The sequence below is a fragment of the Frieseomelitta varia genome, unplaced genomic scaffold (assembly GCF_011392965.1).
Source record: "Frieseomelitta varia isolate USP_RPSP 00005682 unplaced genomic scaffold, Fvar_1.2 scaffold_140, whole genome shotgun sequence".
NCBI lineage: Eukaryota > Metazoa > Arthropoda > Insecta > Hymenoptera > Apidae > Frieseomelitta > Frieseomelitta varia.
Window position 1 is genome coordinate 867098 of NW_025109084.1, and position 12298 is coordinate 879395.

At 37.1% G+C, this 12298-nt stretch overlaps 1 protein-coding gene across 1 annotated transcript in view; it reads right to left on the reverse strand.

The window, feature by feature from the left end:
• LOC122532773 overlaps nt 1-12298 on the reverse strand; it is a 113270-nt gene that overhangs the window by 22968 nt on the left and 78004 nt on the right. The window lies entirely within an intron of this gene.

Sequence of the window (12298 nt, forward strand, 5' to 3'; positions counted from 1 at the left end):
TTCAATTTATCGGACGAAGAAGATATTAGCGACTATTGGTAAAATGATTTGTAAATATATTTATGATACAATATATATTTAAATAGATATGACTTATAAATATACACAAATATATGGTGAAAAAAATGGAGTGAATAAATAAAATTCGTATTCCATTTATTCTAGAATATAATTACCACGCATCATATATGTAACTGTATAGTAATTGCAATTACTATGGACAATTTGTCAAGTGCGTTCAAATTTTCACTTTCGTTGGTATTTTAAAAATCGTCTGTTGGTATTTTAAAAATCGTAAACCGAAGCGATTGCAACAGTGAAACAAGACTGTAAATAGAGAAAGGTTTCTACAGTTTTCAAATATCATCGTGAACACGAAACCGCTCGGTTAAAATGCCGGCTGCTTTGCATCGTAACTGCGCCTCGTGTTTTCTTTATGATCGTAAACCTTATTCCATGCAAATTGCTATCGATCTGATTACATCTAGTTTTGAACGACGATCCGAGAATGTCTCTACCGTGGATGGTCTCTGTTACGAAACGATTGTGAAACCGATCGAACACCTGCTAATTAAGAAGAGTAACGAAGAGGGGAAACGACGTTGAAATAGTCTTAACCGTAGAAAACGCTTTTCGGTGAACGTAGTACATAGTTAATTAGAATAAATCGACCTGCTCGTTTCTATCTAAAATTACATTCTTTGATGTAATCTCAAATGGCATGTGTAATAAACATTGACAATTTATTAATAATAAACGTTCAATACTAGTAATATTATTATATATAATATTTTCTGAGTTTCTTAGATAATATAAAATATACATATTAATATTTAATATTTATAATAATAATTCATATTCATCGCAGCAGTAATTATTCTTCCTCAAACTCAATTATTATTCCAGCATTCTACTTCGCAAACACCCGGTAAAACATGCTCGAACGTCGTGAGACCGCCGCGACCATGAGGATTCAAATTGAACTCGATCGGTCGAGAAACTGGCCCACGAACAGATTCCACGATCAAGTCTGTTCATCGTGAATCAGCCGAACCCTCTTTTCGCTAATGGCGCAAGAAGAACTCACGGAGGGAAGAACCTCCGATAAAATCGAAGTGGGCGTTCGTCGGTTTGATGAGAACGCGGCTGCCGCGTAATCGCACGCGTAAGCGGATTAAGAATATAATTTCGTATTATCGCCGCTGGACGCTTTCGAATTATAATTTCGGATTACGTTGCGGTGTGTGGTTGCGCGTGAATGGTGAAACGTTGAAATTCTACCGTCTGCCAAAATCGACGTTCACCGCACTGCGCGACCGTAAACGTGAATCACGGAGAAAACGTGAGTCGTGGCCGACGCTAGGAATTCGTCGATAACGCGCAGACATTTGGCGACAGACGGTTCCCGTTATCGAGGTTTCTCCACCTTTGGGGCGATAATCGACTCGTTGTGGCGAATGGCGGGGAGAGGAGAGGAAGAGAGGGGGAGCTGGCGTCTCCTCGTTGCCTCTCGCGCTCCCGCGTTCCGAATATCGCGTGCGTTATCGCCGCGACTTATCGGCGATACCGATTGACGCGGAATGCGGTTGCCGCGCAACACCTTGCTGTCTTCTCGCGCGATCCTGGCTCGCGAAATCGCGGGGAACACGTGTTCGCGGATCCGACACGCTGGATACGGGGGATTAATCCGTTCGCGTGGGTGTAGCCTGATTGCCAAGTGCCGTATACATCGTGTAAAAAGATACACGTTCAAACGTACGCGGCACTGCTTCTTGCAGACGCATATTGGACATAATATTGGCGATATAATATAATTTTGCTGTCGTACAGTTTCGAGGCAAATACCAAATTTTATTATGATCTTCTTGGAGATTCAGCCACGTGGAAGTTTAATTGATCAATTCCGAGGGGACACTGAGAATACAGACGATAAAGATAAGTAGAAGAATAACAGCTCTTTCGACTCGCAAACACGAACATCATTGACATCGTCGTGAGTCTCTCGAAAATTACAGTTACGCGTAGCTTCTATTCGCTTATCAGAAAGAGAATATATGCCCGAAGCAGGGAACGGCATCGGAAGATTCGTTAGAGGCAATGAATCGTCTATACGGGAGAAATGTCCACTCTAGGGACAAGAATATAATTCATCGAGAGAGATAAACCGAGGGATTTCGCCACGTGAAGCATTTCGTCATAAGTGGCGGAGGCAGGAAGCGAGCTTTCGGTAGAAAGTGAAACCGATCGTGAAACCGTATCGCGATGTCAAGCACACGAAAAATATCCACCCACGATCGAAAATCGAGGAACTTTCTCCTTCGTGTTCGCGGAACAACCCTTTGTGGAATATACGCAAACATTTCCACGTGCGAGAACGATATGATACTTTTGCAACATATTTATTTATTTTCTTCTTTCTTTAGATAAAAATTAAAATAATTGTAATTTATTTTTCCTCGTAAAATTTCGCGAACTACGAAACGAGTCGTGGTTTAATTGAAACGTTATTTATGAGTAGTGGACAAGTTGTCCAACGTTTAGTATCGTCTCTTTGGTCCGCGCGAGTTGGACTCGAATGCAAATGGCCACACGCCATTATCGTACGTACATCATCGAGGAGGCACTCGTGAAATATCAATTGGGCGAATATTGCGGATCGATCGACTCGAGGATTGATCAGATCGAGGACTGGCGCGTTGTTCGATCACAGACCGGATAGAAAGGCTGCACTTTAATTGCGCGATATTGCCAGTCGTGAACGATTTAAACTTGTATATGAAACTTTATAGTTCGTCGGGATTACAAGTAAATTGCATCTTGCAACGATAGTAATCTTTCATTTTTACTTTTCTTTTTCTTTTCTTTCCTTTTGCAAACAATTTCCTCGGAATGTTTAATGCTGTGTAATTACTCGTTTCATTTTCTGTAATAACGATCGTTATTATCGTCATTACATAGGTAAATGAATATAGCGTGTCGCACGAGCATATGTGTGGTCACAGATCACTGATCGATGAAGATAATTCGGTTTGACATCTAGATAGCCTTCCGTCGGCTACATTGGTCGCGTGCAATAGATAAGGAGCTATTAAAACGTTGCAAACAATAGGAGCATTTAGTGCAGATTTAATAAAGCAATCGTGGCTCGCGATTCAAGTTTACCTGTCGAGAAAAATTTGTATTTTATATTGTCTTCTATGATCTGTACCAGCGGTTCCCTACCTTTTCTCTCTCCCGTACCTTTTGATTAGGCTTTTCATTATTTTCTCGTAAACCATCCATCTCTCAAAGAGGTTTGTTCTTTTTTTTTTTTAATTTTCTTAGGTTAGCTAAATAATCAAATGACTTAAATTAATCGAATGACATTTTAAAATCGAAATTTTATAACTTCGTTTTTGTGTTTTTACCTCAACTACTTTTTTATGGTGTTTTTGTTCGACATTATCAATATTATTTTTACGTACCTTTTTTTATTGTCACACTTTGATTAGGCTTTTCGTTTATGAGTATCCCCACCCATCCGTCAAAAGGGTTTGTTTTTTTTTTTTTAATTTTCTTAGGTTAGCTATATAACCAAACGACTCGAATTAACCTAATGACATTTCAAATCAAAGCTTTATGACTTTGTTTTTATTTTAACTCCTTTCTTTTTTGGTTTTCCGTGATTGCCAATATTATTACGCGTAGCACAGATTGGGAACCGCTGATCTATAAGATCTAGCGACAGTTTGTAACGTTGTACCAGATAGCTTTACTATTAAAGCACAGGCTCTGAATCTAATTATAACTCACTGGATAACGTAGCAGACGGCTATATAACAATAAGTATCGAAAAATGTGGCCAATCTTGTTTGCATAGAACTCTGCCATTAGTTAAACCCGAGTCTGAGATCTAATCAATCGATGAAATTCAATTTAGCATATCAGATACGATTGTACGCAATTACATTACATCTAGATCTCGTATCGGACGACATCGCTATTCTATCAGACAGAGTGAATCGAAAAGATTTTAATTGGAATAAGACTCCTGTAGATTCCTGTTTGTAACATTTCACGGATCCTCCCTATGTTGAAGATTACATCACATTGAATTGGACTTTGACAAACTATATAAAGTAAATGCAGATCTAGACTGATCTCTCAGATCTAGATAGTGAATTGAAACTTCGATCCAAACGACGAATCTAATTCTGGATGTTACGAAACAAAATTAAGATCGGAGAAACATAAATCTCAGTGACGAGCGAAACACGATTTCACAGTCACGAATTCAAGTCTTTTGTGTTTTAATATTTAAGATTCACCTATGAGCTCAATTCACAAAGTTCAGTAATGAATGAACTAGTAATTGAGGAAGTACAATGAAGCGGCTAATTATCTTTGAATATCTCCGAGAATGAATTTTTGATATAATTTATAATACAAATGTAAATTTCCAAATTTATAAATATAATACTTAGTAATGAAAAATAATAAAAAAATTTATCATATGTAATAATCATATGTAATATATAATATATAATATATAATATAATACATAATATATAATATATAATATAATATATAATATACAATAACTTATATTATATATAATATCCTAAATAACCTATTATCACGAATATCATCGATAGAAATTCCTGGTACGATGTCTGTACTTTGTTGAAATTGATACTACGTTTGAATCATGCATCAATAATATCGATGAGTATACCTATATTACTTGCGGTTTTTCAGCGCGATAGCGCCGGCGCTGCGTAATCGAAAGTACACATGTACTATTACTTACTCGTCACTTCTTGCTCTTTGGAATTCGAATCCCGCTTCCACGAGACTGCTTTATGAAATTGTTTCATTTCGTTACATATACGAAGAGATTTAATATCGAACGTATATAATTAATTAATTAAAATAAATAACATGGGTAATACATTTTCACGAAATATAAATTCAATCGTAATAAAAGGAAAGAAATGACTGGAAACAATTCCATAGCGTGAATACTATCGATGATAACGAAACGTTGGAGCAACGTCTTATGCAACGTACTAAACAATAATCAAATCGAACGTTGACGATGCTGTGCCCCGATAACGCGATAAGTCCTCCATCCTTGGTAGGATATGTTTAATGCGAACGACTGATGCACATTGGCGACAAGGAGAGAAGAAAGAGCTGAAAGGTTCCTGATTGATCTAACAAATGCAAAACAGCGAGTGCCAGATCTAGTCACGAATTATGGATACACGTGAATACGAAAGAAACAAGCGCTTTTCTTACAATTTTTGTTATTTATTGTCCGAATCGTTTCTTTTCCTTCTCATTCTTAAAAAAAAGAAGGAAAATTACATCGAAGACTAACGGTGTCGCCAATATCTCAATCTCACAACAAGACCCACTAGCTTCAACGACCAAAGCGGAAAGAGAAGAATGGAACAGAATTTGGACTACGACAAAATACACGACATAGCACATTATTTCTACCAAAAAATACCAAACAATATAAGCAGAAAAGAAAGGATAGCCATGACTAGACTTCGAATCGGACACTCCAAGATCACACACGAATACCTTCTAAGCAAAACAGAACCACCTTTCTGCAACCAACAAATCACCACTCTACACCTGATGAATGCAGAAAATACCGAAACCTAAGACGTAAATACGGATTAAACTAAAACACCGCTCTAACTCGCCAGAAACAATAAAAAAACGTTATCAACTGTCTAAAGGAGACCAGATATAAAGAGAAAATTCCAGCACGTCGCTAAAGACCTCGCAGTCGATACGACTATAAACCCCCATATAAAATAAAAAAAGAAATAACTAATGGTGTTCTATAATATGTAAAAAAATTTCATTATTCTACGCAAAGTCTTTTTACTGCATTCAATTTTCTTCCATCGTAGGCGTGCAACAGTCCAAGAAAAAAAGCTGAAGAAATCCCTCGGAAAGATTAACACGTTGAATGCCACGCTGATTTTACGTGACTGGCCAACATGAATCTGTTATTATACGATAGATATTATGTTGAAATATTGTTTGCAACAGACAAGCTGTAGTATATAACTATGTTTAATGGATTTATTTTTTTACTGGAGGCCAACGACACTGAAATAAGTTTCTTCGAGTTTCATTTATTTTTTTACGATATTTTACTTTCACGGTATAGTGAAATTGAGGGTTACATTTCCTCGCGTACGAAGAGCGAAAACCATAGGGTGGCCACTGAAAAATTGAAGGGGTTTGGTCAGGTTTCAAATTAGGTTTATGAATTTTAGGTTTTATAAATTAGGTTAGATTTTAAATAGACTTGTATGCTCTATACTGCATTAATTTCTTCACGCTGCTATAGTAACGAATATAAATAATATTGAAAAATTTAAACGTATCAACATTCACTCGAATTGTGCATTTCTACTAATCATTGTCGATCGGCGGTGATCTCCGTCGCATTCAACGTATTGAGAAAGGCAACGATACTCTTCCACGCGGTAGAAGTTTCCTACGGTGAAAATATTCCTGAAATAATAGCGAAGAATATCGCTCGACCTCGAGTTTTACCTCGTTCGTTGTTACAAAATATAATATTCCTGGCGTGAAAAGCCATCGGTGCAGAACGATTTTACAATTCCCTTTCACGTGGCAATTATTTTTCGTTAGACGACGCGTCTCAATGGCCGTGCAACCATGTTCATTTACGTCGCCGCTTACGGTAACGAGGAAGCGTAGTAAAACAAACAACGTTCGAGCGATTATCGTGAATTTTACGCGCGTCGTTTAAAACGTCGTTGCTGTGCGTAGAGCAACCAGGATAACGTTGCAAAATATGATTCATAGGTTTTCACTGGTCGTCAAACCTAACCCAAACCTCGCGAGTGTCTTTGACCGATAAACGAGCTGCTAATTCATTTTTCTCTCGTTTTTCTCTTTTGACAGCGTGTGCTTGCATGCTCGTACACCGTACGGGAAATAATCGCTATTCTAGTCGCGGAACGATCGCGTATCAGCGAGAAGGAACCAGAAAGGACTTTCCTGACTGGTCGAGAAATCTACAGCGAGCGTAAATTAAAAATAATTGTCTGGAAATATATCTGTTGCTGCAAATTAATAAATACTAGTGACGCAATTATACGCAAACTCTCGTACATTAACACCCCGTTGATACATTTTCTTTCTTTTTCCCGAAAACTCGAATGGCTGTGTAGGTTTTACAGAATAATCGTCGAACTCTCGTCGAACGATCGCGTGCCAGCGAGAAGGAACCAGTCGAAAGAATTTTCTTAACTAATTGAGAAATCTATGAGCAGGTATAAATTGAAGGAAAGGATATTTATCTGGAAAATTTACTGCTGTACGATAAAATTAATAAATGTTAGTGACGTAATTCCAGTCGCAAACTTTCGTATATTAGCATGTTATTAAGTTATTTCTTCCTTTCGAAAACTCGTATCGTTCCAGCGGCTATAGTTTCTATGGAATAATCATCAGGAACAAAGATTACTCTCGTTGAACGAGAAGAAACTAGTCGAAATGATTTTTCCGTGCACGGCGTAGGCTAAAAATATTTATCTGTGAAAGACTCGTTTGAATCGTTCGATAAACGATATCGCTTTCTTTGTCCCCCGGCATTTCCTCGTCATTAATCTCCGCTTCCTTTTTTTCCACTTATCTCGTCGTTTTCTTCTAGATATGTACTTTCAATATTCCAATCGTACGATTTCGTACAGTTTATCTAATATATAAAACTTTTATAATACATCAAATAACGACAACAATTTTTATAATGTGTCAAATAACGATTAATTATCAACGAGTAGAAAATCAGTGTGCCAGACGTATGAGTGTTGATTTTTCTATCGCGCTGCCTTCGAGGAGACATCAATGCATGGAACGAGGGTACTCCGGCAAGTAACGTTACTCCTTTCTTCTAAATCACACGCAGCAACACTTGGATACCGCGAATAGTCAAAGAAGTTGTCCCATTACCAGTCATGTGCCGACTTCTGCCGCTCCTGTATGTTACAGTCGTAGAAACGGTAATATGCAGAACGTACCTCGCGATCCACGTGCTTCTTTCTTACGAGCTAGGAAGCAAACAACCGACAGTCTGGACGAAAGATTCGCAGAATCTTATTTTTACTGTTAAAATGTAAATTCTAAAAACTGAAGTCGTAGTTAAGAAATTAGCCGAATTACGAAATTTGGAAATAATAAAAAAATCATTACAGTATTAATTAAGTTAGGTCCATCTCCGTAATATTATTTTTACTTACTCCGTAATATTATTATTAATTGCCTTTGTACGACGCAGTAAATTTTAAATATATAAGTAATATATAGGTAAATTTTAAATTTTAAATATATAAATATGTAAGTAAATTTTAAATCTTAAATATATAAATATGTAAATAAATTTTAAATTTTAAATATATAAATATAAATTTAAATATATAAATATAAATTTAAATTTATAGAATTAATATATAAATATAAATATAAATTTTAAACTTTAAATATATAAATATGTAGGTAAATTTTAAATTTTAAATATGTAAATATATAGCCAAATTTTGAATTTTTCTTATAAATTAAAAAATTAAAAAATTAGCTGAAGAAATTTGGGAACAGTAAAAAGAATCATTGTAGTATTAATCCCTTGAGATTCACTTCCGTAATATCACAACGCAATTGCACGATAATTTTCTTATACAATAGAAATTCTATTTTTAAAAATATAGTAAACTCTATCACTTCGACGCAATTTCTTAAAATTCGGCCTTTAAAAAGAAGAAATCAATGAAAACAAAAAAAAAAAAAAAAAAATGAAGTTGATCAATTTCCAAGAAACTCGTATGCAACCTAACAATATACACGTGCGTGTCAGTTACGTATTTGCTCAACAGCAACCTCGACACAACGAAACAAAAGGGAAACCAGCACGAGAACCGTCGTGAAACAGAGCAGAGATTAGGTTCAGGCGTTTCGTGATTTTTCGTCCCGCGAAAAACAACGCGACTCTCAAGGGGTCAAGTGCTCGGCGCAGTTAATCAACCGTATAAACCACCAGTGGCGGTAACCGGCGTTTGACAACTACCGGGTGTAAAACGCCCACGAGCAGCTGTAGAGCAGGAGCAACGTGTCCCGGAGTTAAAATCAAATCCGTTAGACGTCGTATCACCCGACTCGATTCTCGCCTGTACTTTAGCAATGACTTCCTTAACCCTGGCCGTCGCTTGATTTATTACGCGATTTCTCAGACACGCATGCCAAGACCAGCATCTCTCTTTATCTCTCTCTGGTAGTCGCGTATTTTTCCAGCTTGCAGGGCTCTTTGCAACGGCGAACGTTGATTATTATATACGTCTCGTAATCTGAGCGATTTGACGTCCTCCGGCATGCGGAGAAACCCCACGGAGAAAGCACGCAACGCAGAGGGGTGGTTGATGAGCGTAATTGAAAAGCTTGGCTCGCGGAAACTTACCCGCCAAGCTAACCCGCCTTTTGACTGATCAAGTCGTCCAAGCCATTACTAAAACTCTTCTCTCTTCAATCTACTAACGGAATTGCAGGAATGACAGATGTAATGAGTTGGAGTAACTAACATTGAAGAGTTCACGGGGCAGGAAATTAAAATAAAACAAAAAATAAATATTTGCGAACGAGTATAGGAGAGCATTGGGGTTTCTTCAACCTTTTCGAAACCTGGCAAACCTCTGACGAAAGTAGAAAACGTAGAATACGAGTGGAATCGCTGCTGGCCGGTTAGAAAGTATCGCGAGCGCGGCTAATTAATTAACAAGCTAACACGCCGCAGGCATTCACTTCCACCGGTGATTCGTGGACGTAAATCAGCGCAAATAAATCAAACAGAGACGTCGACACCGGCGTGTTTCAATGAGAGTCGATTTATTTAGCATCTAGCCCCGATGCTTGCCCGGGCGTTTTAACACGCGCGTGTCGCGCGAAGGCTGTTTTCTTTCGCAAGATTTCCATTCCTGTCGCGCTCGAACGTTGTCAAATGACCGTTGTAAAACGGCGCAGGTTCATTCTACTTTTACTAATCCTTTCTACGAAACGGCTTCCCCGAGGAAAGAAAGAAAAGGCGAGGAGAACTCGCGCGACGTGTCGTTCGAATCGTTAAAATAAACACGCGGGTCCCCGTGTGGCGGCTTCGAGCATAAAACCCGGAGGATTAAGATCATAAAACGCAATCAACCTTCGCGAGTGAGGCGTAATTCACAATTTGACGCGAGTGTGACAAACGATCGTTATAAAAGACAACGCGATTTCTATCGACGTCGTTTCAGACGAAAAAGAGGAAAACGATGGGGAGGAAAGTGGTCCTCGAGGGTGAGAAATTCATTCAACGTCGCGTCGTTTGTGAATGGTTTGTACGCGAGGGATCGAGATGAGAGGAGACACGAGAGAAAGAGAGGACTGGTTCCGAAACCAGTCGCCAATTAAAGCGACACTGGCGAAGAAACGCGCCGCGACGGACCGAGTTTATTACGCATTAACCCATTCTAATAATTTTTTCGCCAGGGGAAACCTGAAATTCGTGTTCGCCGCACCGTTTCGTCTTGATGATCGCGCGAAACATATTTTCGTTCGTGGCTGATCCGAACTGTTTCTTGCGCTGCGTGGACGAGACGGAAACGCGGTTCGACGAGACGGTAATTTAGTCGACAAGGCGAGAAATAAAACGAAATATTCCCTTAAGCGGTATGAAATAGTAAATGTAACCTTTTCTTTACCGCTTTATAGTATTTGTTTTTTTTTTTTTTTTTTTTTGCTTAGGTTTAGATTTTTAGATTGTTGTTCATAGTGGTCGATTTTATAATGGCATTTAGATCCACTTTGGTACATTGGATCCAAGGTTTCAAAATTGAATTTTATATTTTGACTGGCGTGAGATTTTCAGAAATTTTTCGATTTTAAATCCTTCATTTTTAGGAAAAGAAATTTATAAATTTTTCATCATTGCAATTACGATAAAATTTGATTAAATAGAATAAGATTCAAAAATCGACTTGAAACGAAAGTCATCCATTTCAAACCAGATAATTACTTTTAATATAATACAGTGTAATTACTCTAACATAATACGTAGAAATATAATCTCATGTAATTGAAAGACAAAGTGCACAGATACTTTCTTACAAACAAGCGCACATTTTCTAAATTATATCGCTTTTTTTAACTCCATTAAAAGTCGATTAAAATTGAAAAAGATACGTACTAGATAAATCCCTCGATACGATCATCACAGTCGAACATGCGCATAGATGAGATTTTCCAGTGAGAATTCGAGTTTCCAATATACACTCGTTCGTGAAGAATGATTAGGTAGGTGGAAGGACTAGTTAAAACGTTCGACGCGATCAGCAGACAATTTCAACATTTTATGCACGCGCCACCTGGGAAATGATTAATTGATCGATACGAAATACAAGCGAACGCTGCGAGCATGAGCAATTGCTCGGAGGATATTTAGCGAAATCAATGAGGCTATCGGGAATGATGAATAGTCAGGCACAAGAGAAACAACATAAATTAAATTCAGAAATCGTGATGTTGATAATTGAAATGTTATATGTTTTTTTCTTTCGTCTTTACACCTGTTTCTCGTTCTTTACGCAATATTTTACTCTTTATTTGCCCAATTATTATTATATCTAACTTTTGATTATGATTATTTTTTTCCAACGAGGCAAGTGAAATTTCCAGACAAAAAACGTACAGTAGCGGTCAAAAATTTTATAGTAATTTTAAACTGCTGTAACTTCGTGAAAGAAGAACAACCTGAAACGAAAATTCAAACGTTTCTAAAATGTTGGAAAGATTTCTTTCGTAACTGAATATCTAAATAGTGATTTTGAAAATTGAGATCTCTCTTTTACAACGAAACATGCTGTATCTGAGTTTCTATCAGCATTTTATTGAACCATGAATATTAGGATTAAACGACAAAAATTCAAGAAATACTACGCATTCCGTCATCTAATCCTAATGTTCCAACTTTAATAAAATAATAAAAAAAATTGTATAGCAAATTTTAAAATACTTATTATAAACTTTAATCTTCAGAATTATGGTAGATTTAGTTACAGAAAACATTTTTCAGTGTCTCCAGAAACGTTTGAATTTTCAGAATTTTCAGAGAAGGAAAGTACGTTTATTTTCTCAGCCATTGCATGATAAAAACATTTTTGAAAAAAACGAACTCAGCTACTGTTATAGTACAGGCTTTACATAAGTTTAGGTTGTTGTATGTTTCTTTTTTTTTTTTTTTTTT